Raw genomic sequence first — 13,407 nt, 5'->3', positions numbered from 1 at the left:
AAATGGGATCCTGTCTTGGATGGATATACAAATCATGGATTCCTCGATGGGAAGAACCATGATGGGACTTGAAAGGAAACACCTTGTCAAGACGAGAAACCTCGTTAGAATGAGACTCAGGTTTAACCCAAACCTGAAAAAGGAAGATACCTCGATGCACGAGGTTCAGGCTTAACCCTTAACCGGAAGGGGACGACCATACGGAATCCTCGAGTGAAGAGACCATGATGGGACCTTCGGAGTTTGGACGAACAAATCCGACAGGGGTTTCGCGAAAGGACGAAGGAAATGGGGTTCCCTAAAGCTTTAAAAAAGGGATGAACTTGGATGTCTCATTGCTGAGACTAAATCAACTTTTGAATTTAATGACCTCTCGCAGGAAGTACAGGTTTTGACCCTTAACCTGAGTGGGAAAAACCATACGGAATTCTCGAAACCGTGATGGGACAGGAGAGATACTTCAACTGAATGGGGTAACTCTTCTAGAAAACAACGTTAGGTCGCACCAAAATGGATATTGAATATTTATTTCATTCTTAGAATATCTAGAAAATTTTGCCAATAAGATAAATTTATAGTTGACTTCAATGCTTGAAAATGTGTACATGTGTGCAAAGATATTCCCTCTTTTACCTAAAGTATTTTCTCCAACGAGGTTAACTTCTTGGTTTTAAGAGTCAAATTCAAAGTTTTTAGCGCTGATGATTTTCTTCAAGGAAGCTAATCCATTTCCTTGATATGAGAAGAGAAGGAATATTCTCAATTTCATAAAAGCAAGTAGTGAAAAGACATTGATAAAAGATATTTGCATGAGAAAAGACGACTCCTGGCAATTTCGGCAGTTTGATATCTGGGTGTTTTTCCCATGATGATCTTCTTGCACTCTTTTTGAGTCATTGGGCTTTTTCGGGCTCTTTACATCACCCTTCATTTTGGAGATGTCCTGACTTTTCTCTCTTTTTCAGGGAAAGGTACGTCACAAACTTCTTCATCTCGGAGATGCTTCGATCCTTATTTTTCTCAGGGATTATATATGATATTGGCTCAAAAGTCTTTAGATGATAGCAGAAATCAAATATCATTTAGGGTTTGTCGGTAGGTCCATCACATCCGCCTTCATCTCGACGGTGATCCAAACTTTCCCTGGAAGGATCTGTAAGACCCGCAATTTTTCAGAAAATATCTGAATAAAATTCATGAGGCATTTACCGGTAAAAATAGCATTTCTTCTCAGAATGCAAAACGAATCAATTCCTGCGAGCCAGTTATACTTAGGATATTCGTCGAATCGCGAATATATGCTCAAACACTCTGGAAGCCATAACTTCCTACCTGAATGAAATCAAAGGATTCCTGCGAGCCAACTTTCTTAGTTACGTCAATACAAAGGGAATGGCGTACTCAGAATTTTTCGGAAAAAATCGCCGGAAACCCGAAATTCTTGCGGGACCCACGGAAATATTGGTGGGACCCACAGAAATATTCCTCAGAAAATATCTGGTGGGACCCACAAAATATCCCATGGAAATATCTAGATGGGCCCCACACCAAAGGAACCTCCAGGAATTTAAAAGAAGCCAAGGGGTAAAAGGGGCATGGAAAAACCCAAGAGGAGGTGGGCTTGGGCTATAAATAGCCCTCCCCACTCTCTCTCTTCTCATAAAAATCGACCCCCCCTCTCTCTCTTGCCTTCTCTCTCTCTCCTAAACCTCCCCTACCTAGCCTAGCCCACCTGAGCCCACCTGACCTGGTCTGAGCCTGCCTGACTTAGCCTGAGCCTGCCTGACCTGGTCCTAACGCACCTGACCTGGGTCTGAACCCACTTGACCTGGTCCAAACCCAGTTGACTTGACTTGAACCTAGTTGGGTTTAAAGTCAAAGTCAAAGTCCTTTTTGGTCCAGATTCCGGTTTGGGTTTCTGAACCCAGACTTAGCCTACTTGAGCTGAGTTCGAACCTGCTGAACCCAGTTGACTTGGATCGAACCCTGTTTGGTTTAAACCACTTAGGTTGAGTAGCTTGACCTGCTCTACCTCTTTCTCAACTAAGTCAGCTTCATCTGACTTAGTCTGACCTCTCGAAGGAAGGCTCGAAGCCAAAGAAGCAACCCGGAGCCGTTTCTTCCACGATTTGAAGTAAGTTCGCTTCGTTGATCCATCTCTCTCAAGTATTTGATTGTTTGTATATAGAATATACTTTCTGAAGTAGTATCTTGCTTTAGTTCTTGATTGAGCCCTTTTTGGACACTTCGGTGTTCACCCGCTCGTCTCGTAACTATTGTCGGATATATCTATGTTCAAACACGCAGTATATGCGTTCTTCAAAATGGTATCTCACTTTAGTTCTTGGTTGAGCCCTTTAGGACACTTCGGTGTTCACCCGCTCGCCTCGTAACTATCGTTGGATGCGGATCTAGGTGTATATCTGCTGATTCTGCCGACGCGTCTTATATCGCACAGGCTATGTAATTTACCTTTGCCATCGCGTCGTATGATGCCAAGGCTCCCTGTTTTCTGTACTTCCGATTATTGCACTTCCGATTATGCATTTACTTACGCCGTCGCGTCGAACGATGCCAAGGCTCCTGTTTTCTGCAATGTATTTACTTACGCCGTCGCGTCGAACGATGCCAAGGCTTCTGCTTTGTTATATATGTAGAATATTTCGTTCAGTTACACACCCTGAACAATAGTATATGCATTTCTTTACGCCGCCGCTGTATAAAGCACAGGCTTCTGCTTATACTACATATATAGCGCATAAATGAGCGTTCAAATGGAGATCAACTCCAAATCGCCCATGCGATTCCTTGACCGCTCCTCGTTCAAGATTCTGCTTGACGAATGACGCCCCTATTGGAAAGGCTTCGCTTGTTGGCAAAATGCGCTTTACGTAAAGACTAAGTTAATTACGTATGGCCTGGCTATGGCCCAGGGTTCCTGCAACCTTGATGGATGCAAAGTACGCACAACGGTGCGCATCCATTTCCCCGAATTAAGCGTGGCGATTTCCTACCAAAGAGGGGAGATGCCGCTGAAATGGATAAAAGAAACGCACGCTTTCTCCGTAAAAGAGAGGAAGTGCTGCTGAAATTTCTGAAGAAGCTAAGAATAGCTCAGAAAGAACGTAGCAGGATACTCTGACATATAGCAGAGTGCTACCCAGTTCATGGTTTGCCCTCTACAACGTAGAAGGGTTTGTCGCACCACAGCCGGTAGAGCAGGGAAGGTGCTGACGAAATGGTCGGCAGAAGAGCTGCCGGAACCAATGGAACGGCATAATGATGTCCGTTGATGGAACGATGCCAGATCGGCTCGTATCCTTGTGCCTGCAAGGGCACCTTGCTTGTAAGGGCCGCTGAGCCGGAGTAGAGGTTGCGCCTTGGCTAGGTTTGGACTCGTTGCGTAAAAATACGCCGAGTAGCCGATCTATCTAGATCGAGTCATATGCATGCTCATTGAGAACGGTTACACAACCAGACTCGTAAGGGCCGAAGAGCCAGAGTGTGTTGTTTCCACCCAAAGAGGTGTGATGCTCGTGGTGGCCGAAGTGCCAAAGAGCGGTGTTCTGCATGCATATGAATAAGACTTAAGGTCGCACATACCCCGCGGTTGAAAATCGTGTTAGGGGTACCCCCTCAGTAATGACTGTGTTGGGGAAGACTGAATGGGGTCGGGTACATACTCCCGTAGTGCTGAAAGCACGGGCTGCCTAAATGGCATGCAGATTCTGTCCAAGTAATTGTAAGACTGGCAGACCCCTTCAGGAATTATGCTCACTGTGGAATGACAGTGATGGTACAGCCTTGAGTGACATGTATTTTACTTTGGACCTGATAGAGTCCACGATGGCCTCAGTCACTCATGGGTTTTGGGGTCGTGGTTATCCTTAAGATCTAAGGATTGAACCCAACTACTGCAAGTAGAGGATGCATCCGAATATGGGCCTAGTAGGATTCTCCCAGTTGAAACACACTGCCCTACTATGGATAGGGTCAACAGGCCTCTGGGGTATCTAAAATACATAGAATAATCAACCCCCAGAACGTCGCGTTGATGCCCGGACAATAGCTCTACCTGCGTACCAAAGGCGGGAGCGGTTAATTATCAAACAATGCATTAGTTCTAGGTACAGCGATGCTTTGAATGTATGAGTGGATGACGTGTTGAGTCAGTCCTGCATAACCTTTGTGAAGGTGTCATGTTCGGTATACTACTGGACCGACTGGGCAAAGACCCGTGTTGTATCCGCACGACTAAGCGAAGCTCGAGGAGTTGTCCTTAGATGCGTGGGATACGGATGTGCCAAGTATGAAGACTTGAGCTAGACATCACTTTGAGACCCGGAAGAGGTCATGGCTAAGTCGTGGAGACTTAAGCGGCTATTCAAATCACAGCCCTGAAAAGGCTTTCTCTAAGTCATGAGGACTCGAGCGGATGTTCAACTCATAGCCCTACGGAGGCTCTTGCGATATACGCTAAGTCTTGGAGGCTTGAGCGTCGTTATTGCGTATTGCGACCCTGAGTGGTCATTATCGTACTTGAGTTGAATGGATGTATGACTGCATGCTTACCAGACCATCAGTGGTTCTGACCCCGTTTCATGGGGTTTTCAGGTGTTGGACCTGCGTGGCGATATGCGGAGCAAGGCGGCATCGAGTTCCAGGGTTTCTCTAGACAGAGTTGTACTGCTTCCTTTTTATTGAACCTACACTGCTTTTCTAAGCAGTAGTGTTGTAATAAACATGTGGTTTTCGATAAATGGAACACTTTGGTGGTCAATGAGTTGCTTGGCCATATACCTGCGACGTGCTCGGAGTTTTCTAAAACTGACGACTCATTATCGTCTGATTCCGCTGCTAAAAGCTTTTCTAAGTTCCGCTACAAAGAAAAAAAAAAAAGAAATTCATGAAAATTTTAACTTAGTTTTGTTTTGGAAATCCGGGGCGTTACAGAATTGGTATCAAAGCATGTGTCTGAGAAACCTGGTTCAAGATCCGTCATGGTCCCGATATCGCACTGTAAGTATATGTTTTTATACTTTTGTTCTGATCTGGGTGCATCTTTGTATAGATGGCAACTCATGACTCTCGTGGATACTGTTATCGCTGCAAGGTCATGCACGATGAGTGGATATGCCCGTATGAAGTCCAAGACTGCCAATACTGTGGCGAAGATGGGCATTCCGCCAACGAATGCCAAAGGAAATGTACCGCCGATATGGGTCGGCGGGCTTCAAAGGGTCTCAGGGATGAGACTTCGCGTGTCAGTGGACCGCATCACTCTAGTGTTGGGAGCAACCATACCCCAACATCTTTTGATGAATTACCAAGGCTGAGGGATTTTGATTTGAACTTCCCTGCGGAGGTCTATCACTCGCCAAGCTACCATCCGGCATCACATATGCCGAGCTTAAATGGTAGGAACAAAAGAGGGGATTCTTTCTGTTCGCCGATCATTATTCCAGACTCCCAGAGTCTTGATCTTGCTGACTGGGAAAGTAGACTGGAGTCTCTCATATATCCCCAGTATTCGCTTGCTAGTGCGGAAGTGCCGCCCAAGCCAAAGCTAGTAGTGCCTGCACCAAGGCCATGTGGCAATAGATGGACCTTTTGGAGTTCGTCTTCATCAAAGAAATCCAAGTCTTAAAGAGACTGGTGATGTTTTGGAGTCAGTAGACTCATGTATATAGTTTCTCAACGCCTAAAGTCTGCCAGTGCGGCATGACGTTTTAAGGCGATGCTTGTGTAAATGTGATGTATATTAAGTAAATAAAGCTTTTACTTCCTCATATACATCGAGAAACTAAAAACAAGTGCTTGTGTGTGCATAGATAAATGGCTCCTACGACGAGGAGAACCATACCAAGCGAGGAGTCCCATACGCAAGGATTCATGTTGGAGACACTCAACAACCTGGTTACCGCCATCCGTGAAACGAGGCCAGAACCAGTCACACCACGAAACGAGCACCTGGAAGGAGTGACTTATGAGAAGTTCCTCAAGCTTGACCCGCCAGTTTTCATTGGCAGAGCCGATCCTGAGCTCGCGGAGAGTTGGATCGAAGAGACAGAACGTGCCTTCTTAGTACTGGGAGTACCAGAGGAAAAGAAGACTAACTTTGGAACGTATCGGTTGAAAGACAATGCACGGAAGTGGTGGGATACCACTAAACTTATCCAGTTCTCACAAGTCGAAGTCATTCCTTGGACTGACTTTTGGAGGACTTTTATGGATAACTACTTCCCGTTGCATTCCAGAAACAAGAAAAAGATGGAGTTTCTGGAGTTGGAACAGGGCGGTATGAGTCTAATGGACTATACCACCAAATTTCAGAATCTAGAGCGCTACTGCTCTCGATAGTTAGAAACAGACCAAGAAAGGGCCGACAAATATGTGAATGGTCTGCGCGAAGGGCTGCGATCTCGAGTGATAACAAGCATGCCTTCGACTTTTCAGGCTGCGGTAGCAGCAACTTCAAAAATCCAAGAGGATTGGGCGCAATCTAAAGTGATCATAGCAAAGAAGCCCATAGTGAATGGTGGGAATCATAAAAGGACGTTCCCAAGTGGCCAGGGTTCACGACAACCCTTTCAAAAGAAGAAGTTCCAAGGAGGGAACAACACTCAACAAGTCGTGAGGCCAAGACAGAACACAACTCCGAATGGTCAGCAGTCCAACTTCAGCTGCCCAAGGTGTCGTATGAACCACTCCGGAAAGCCATGTCCTCGTGACATTGGTGGGTGCTTATATTGTGGCAAGATGGGCCACTTTATAAGGGATTGCGCCAAGAAGGCTGCAGATGAACAGAGGAGTAATGACGGATTTGCCGGACCCTCTCGACCAGCGCCACAACGTTCTCAGTTTCAACGACCTCCACCTAGAGTAGAACAAAGGCCTGCTGCAGGTCGTGTATACGCTGTAACGACTGAACAAGTCGAGAATGGTGACCTGATTGAAGGCACCGTACCTGTTAATGGACATGCAGCTTACGTCTTGTTTGATTGTGGTGCTACTCATACGTTTATCTCTGACGATTTCACCGAACAACTCCACGCTTCGGTGCAACCGATTGATAAAATGATCGAAGTATATAACCCATTGGGTTCACGCACCAAATGTATCCGGTGTGTGAAAAATTTGGATATTGAGATAGCAGGGCAACACTTGCCTACTGACGCCATCCTGATCGATATGATACAGTACGATGTCATTCTGGGAATGAATTGGTTGGCTCAGAATAATGCCAAGATTCTGTGCCGCGAGGGCAGAGTGATTCTATCTCGACCCGGATTGCCTAAGATGGAATACCAGTTATCCAAACCAGTTCCACAGAAAAGGCTCATATCAGCACTTAAGGTACAAAAATACCTTAGGAAGGGTTGTGTGGCCTTCCTGTTGAGTCTCTCGGTGGAAAAATCCAATGACCAACCCCTTGAGAGTTTGGAAGTGGTACGAGAGTTTCCCGATGTGTTTCCTGAGGAATTGCCAGGACTTCCGCCACTTCGTGAGGTTGAATTTGGAATTCAATCCTTACCTGGAACAACGCCGATATCCAAAGCCCCGTATCGAATGGCGCCAGCTGAACTCAGTGAGTTGAAGTGTCAGTTGGAAGAACTGATGGAACAAGGGTTCATCCGACCGAGTGTGTCACCGTGGGGAGCCCCGGTACTATTTGTAAAGAAGAAGGATGGATCCCTTCGGTTATGCATCGATTATCGGATGCTTAACCAGGCAACTTTTAAAAATAAGTACCCGTTGCCTCGGATTGAGGACTTATTCGATCAACTCAGAACAGCGAGGGTGTTCTCCAAGATCGACCTCAGGTCTGGGTACCATCAACTTAGAGTAAAGGAAGAGGATATACCCAAGACAGCCTTCAGAACGAGATACGGCCATTATGAGTTCGTAGTAATGCCCTTCGGACTCACTAATGCGCCTGCTGCCTTTATGGATCTAATGAACCGGATATTCAGACCATATTTGGATAGCTTTGTCATCGTCTTTATTGATGACATTCTCATATATTCTGAGAACAAGGAACAACACGTGGAGCACTTGAAAATCGTCTTGAAAACCCTTCAAGATAACCAACTCTATGCTAAGTTTGCAAAATGTGAATTCTGGCTAGACAAAGTGATGTTCCTTGGTCATGTGATCTCAAAAGATGGAATCGCAGTGGATCCTGCGAAGGTGGAAGCTGTGATGGACTGGAAGCAGCCAGAAAATATCACTGAGGTCCGTAGCTTCCTTGGACTTGCCGGATATTATTGGAAGTTCATACAAGACTTCTCCCGAATCGCCGTACCGATGACGAAATTACTTAAAAAGGGAGTCAAGTTTGAATGGACTGACCAGTGTAAGGAGTGCTTTGAGGTTCTCAAACAGAGGCTTACCACTGCCCCTGTCCTTACCTTACCTTCTGGTCAGGGAGGCTTCGTTGCTTATACCGATGCCTCGGGAACGGGTCTGGGTTGTGTGTTGATGCAGCATGGCAAAGTAATCGCCTATGCGTCACGACAGTTGAGAGTCCATGAGAAAAACTATCCAACCCACGACTTGGAGCTTGCCGCGGTAGTGTTCGCGCTTAAAATCTGGCGACACTACCTGTATGGAGAGAAATTTGAGGTCATGTCGGACCATAAAAGCCTAAAATACCTCTTTTCTCAAAAAGAACTCAATATGCGGCAACGGCGATGGCTGGAATTCCTCAAAGACTATGAATTCACGCTTTCCTATCACCCTGGAAAGGCGAATGTTGTAGCAGATGCCCTTAGTCGCAAGACTGTTGGCACTCTGGCCAGCCTAACCGGACAATGGAAGTTGATGAAGGATTTCGTCAAGTGGAAGCCATTTTTGGCTGATTCTGGCAGAATCCAAATGTCATGTTTGACGATCCACATTGAGTTCCTCGATCGCATCGTAGCCGAACAGTTCAAGGATCCCCAGTACTTGGAATTGAAAGCTCGTGCTGAAAAAGATGACACTTTCTTCCATTTGAAAGAAGATGGAGGAATATGGATGGAAGAAAGAATTTGGGTTCCAAATAACCCTGAGCTAAGACAGGAAGTACTCCAGGAGGCCCATAGTAGCAAATATACTATCCACCCTGGGGGTACGAAGATGTTCCGAGATTTGCAGAGAAAGTACTGGTGGAAGGGTATGAAGCGTGATGTGGCTACGTTTGTCTCGAAGTGTTTGATCTGCCAGCAAGTTAAGATCGAACATCAGCGCCCTGGTGGAAAGATGCAACGGATCGAGATTCCAGAATGGAAATGGGAAGGCATTACGATGGATTTCATCATTGGATTGCCTCGATCCAAGAGACAACACGATTTGATATGGGTGATCGTGGACAGACTCACCAAGTCTGCTCACTTCCTGCCAATTAACACTCGATACTCAACTGAACGATTGACAGGAATCTACATTCGGGAAATCGTTAGACTCCATGGAGTGCCGATTTCGATCATATCTGATCGTGACCCGAAGTTCACCTCTCACTTTTGGGAGCAGCTTCAGAAAGCTCTGGGGACGAAACTCAAGTTCAGTACAGCATTCCATCCCCAAACAGATGGGCAATCAGAACGAACCATACAGACTCTTGAAGATATGCTAAGAGCCTGTATGCTGGAATGGAAAGGTGATTGGGATTCCCACCTAGCGTTGGCTGAATTTGCTTATAATAATAGCCACCACGCTAGCATTGGGATGGCACCGTATGAAGCCTTGTATGGACGACCCTGTAGATCACCAATCCATTGGGGTGAAGTGGGTGAGCGAACCTTAGACTCGCCCATTGTGTTGCAGCATTATAGTGAGCAGGTCCACATGATCAGAAAGAAGCTACTGACTGCTCAGAGTCGACAGAAGAGCTACGCCGATCAGCGGCGTAGGGAACTCGCTTTTGCGGTTGGAGATAAGGTTTTTATCAAGATCTCTCCAACCAAGAGTGTGTTTCGTTTTGGAAAGAAGGGGAAGCTCAGCCCCAGATTCGTTGGTCCCTTCGAAGTTTTGAGCCGGATCGGAGAGACTGCCTACCAAGTAGCATTGCCACCACAATACGCGCAAATACATGATGTATTTCACGTATCAATGCTTAGAAAGTACGTTCATGATCCTTCTCACGTCATTCAACATGAAGACATTGACATCCGAGAAGATATGACGGTAGAAGAAAGGCCAGTGGAGATCATGGACCGACGGGAGCAAGTGCTAAGAACAAAGGTCATTCCACTCGTTAAAGTGAGGTGGCAGCATCATGGAATCGATGATTGCACTTGGGAGCCCGAATCGGATATGCGGGATAAATATCCTGAACTCTTCACCTTGTACTCTTAGCTGAATTTCGCGGACGAAATTCCTTTAAGGGGGTAATGATGTAAGATCCGCAATTTTTCAGAAAATATCTGAATAAAATTCATGAGGCATTTACCGGTAAAAATAGCATTTCTTCTCAGAATGCAAAACGAATCAATTCCTGCGAGCCAGTTATACTTAGGATATTCGTCGAATCGCGAATATATGCTCAAACACTCTGGAAGCCATAACTTCCTACCTGAATGAAATCAAAGGATTCCTGCGAGCCAACTTTCTTAGTTACGTCAATACGAAGGGAATGGCGTACTCAGAATTTTTCGGAAAAAATCGCCGGAAACCCGAAATTCTTGCGGGACCCACGGAAATATTGGTGAAACCCACAGAAATATTCCTCAGAAAATATCTGGTGGGACCCACAAAATATCCCATGGAAATATCTAGGTGGGCCCCACACCAAAGGAACCTCCAGGAATTTAAAAGAAGCCAAGGGGTAAAAGGGGCATGGAAAAACCCAAGAGGAGGTGGGCTTGGGCTATAAATAGCCCTCCCCACTCTCTCTCTTCTCATAAAAATCGACCCCCCCTCTCTCTCTTGCCTTCTCTCTCTCTCCTAAACCTCCCCTACCTAGCCTAGCCCACCTGAGCCCACCTGACCTGGTCTGAGCCTGCCTGACTTAGCCTGAGCCTGCCTGACCTGGTCCTAACCCACCTGACCTGGGTCTGAACCCACTTGACCTGGTCCAAACCCAGTTGACTTGACTTGAACCTAGTTGGGTTTAAAGTCAAAGTCAAAGTCCTTTTTGGTCCAGATTCCGGTTTGGGTTTCTGAACCCAGACTTAGCCTACTTGAGCTGAGTTCGAACCTGCTGAACCCAGTTGACTTGGATCGAACCCTGTTTGGTTTAAACCACTTAGGTTGAGTAGCTTGACCTGCTCTACCTCTTTCTCAACTAAGTCAGCTTCATCTGACTTAGTCTGACCTCTCGAAGGAAGGCTCGAAGCCAAAGAAGCAACCCGGAGCCGTTTCTTCCACGATTTGAAGTAAGTTCGCTTCGTTGATCCATCTCTCTCAAGTATTTGATTGTTTGTATATAGAATATACTTTCTGAAGTAGTATCTTGCTTTAGTTCTTGATTGAGCCCTTTTTGGACACTTCGGTGTTCACCCGCTCGTCTCGTAACTATCGTCGGATATATCTATGTTCAAACACGCAGTATATGCGTTCTTCAAAATGGTATCTCACTTTAGTTCTTGGTTGAGCCCTTTAGGACACTTCGGTGTTCACCCGCTCGCCTCGTAACTATCGTTGGATGCGGATCTAGGTGTATATCTGCTGATTCTGCCGACGCGTCTTATATCGCACAGGCTATGTAATTTACCTTTGCCGTCGCGTCGTATGATGCCAAGGCTCCCTGTTTTCTGTACTTCCGATTACTGCACTTCCGATTATGCATTTACTTACGCCGTCGCGTCGAACGATGCCAAGGCTCCTGTTTTCTGCAATGTATTTACTTACGCCGTCGCGTCGAACGATGCCAAGGCTTCTGCTTTGTTATATATGTAGAATATTTCGTTCAGTTACACACCCTGAACAATAGTATATGCATTTCTTTACGCCGCCGCTGTATAAAGCACAGGCTTCTGCTTATACTACATATATAGCGCATAAATGAGCGTTCAAATGGAGATCAACTCCAAATCGCCCATGCGATTCCTTGACCGCTCCTCGTTCAAGATTCTGCTTGACGAATGAAGCCCCTATTGTAAAGGCTTCGCTTTTTGGCAAAATGCTCTTTACGTAAAGACTAAGTTAATTACGTATGGCCTGGCTATGGCCCAGGGTTCCTGCAACCTTGATGGATGCAAAGTACGCACAACGGTGCGCATCCATTTCCCCGAATTAAGCGTGGCGATTTCCTACCAAAGAGGGGAGATGCCGCTGAAATGGATAAAAGAAACGCACGCTTTCTCCGTAAAAGAGAGGAAGTGCTGCTGAAATTTCTGAAGAAGCTAAGAATAGCTCAGAAAGAACGTAGCAGGATACTCTGACATATAGCAGAGTGCTACCCAGTTCATGGTTTGCCCTCTACAACGTAGAAGGGTTCGTCGCACCACTGCCGGTAGAGCAGGGGAGGTGCTGACGAAATGGTCGGCAGAAGAGCTGCCGGAACCAATAGAACGGCATAATGATGTCCGTTGATGGAATGATGCCAGATCGGCTCGTATCCTTGTGCCTGCAAGGGCACCTTGCTCGTAAGGGCCGCTGAGCCGGAGTAGAGGTTGCGCCTTGGCTAGGTTTGGACTCGTTGCGTAAAAATACGCCGAGTAGCCGATCTATCTAGATCGAGTCATATGCATGCTCATTGAGAACGGTTACACAACCAGACTCGTAAGGGCCGAAGAGCCAGAGTGTGTTGTTTCCACCCAAAGAGGTGTGATGCTCGTGGTGGCCGAAGTGCCAAAGAGCGGTGTTCTGCATGCATATGAATAAGACTTAAGGTCGCACATACCCCGCGGTTGAAAATCGTGTTAGGGGTACCCCCTCAGTAATGACTGTGTTGGGGAAGACTGAATGGGGTCGGGTACATACTCCCGTAGTGCTGAAAGCACGGGCTGCCTAAATGGCATGCAGATTCTGTCCAAGTAATTGTAAGACTGGCAGACCCCTTCAGGAATTATGCTCACTGTGGAATGACAGTGATGGTACAGCCTTGAGTGACATGTATTTTACTTTGGACCTGATAGAGTCCACGATGGCCTCAGTCACTCATGGGTTTTGGGGTCGTGGTTATCCTTAAGATCTAAGGATTGAACCCAACTACTGCAAGTAGAGGATGCATCCGAATATGGGCCTAGTAGGATTCTCCCAGTTGAAACACACTGCCCTACTATGGATAGGGTCAACAGGCCTCTGGGGTATCTAAAATACATAGAATAATCAACCCCCAGAACGTCGCGTTGATGCCCGGACAATAGCTCTACCTGCGTACCAAAGGCGGGAGCGGTTAATTATCAAACAATGCATTAGTTCTAGGTACAGCGATGCTTTGAATGTATGAGTGGATGACGTGTTGAGTCAGTCCTGCATAAC

This window comes from Nuphar pumila, chromosome 4 (assembly GCF_984573655.1).
Source record: "Nuphar pumila chromosome 4, dmNupPumi1.hap1.1, whole genome shotgun sequence".
NCBI lineage: Eukaryota > Viridiplantae > Streptophyta > Magnoliopsida > Nymphaeales > Nymphaeaceae > Nuphar > Nuphar pumila.
This window is presented reverse-complemented; position numbering follows the sequence as displayed.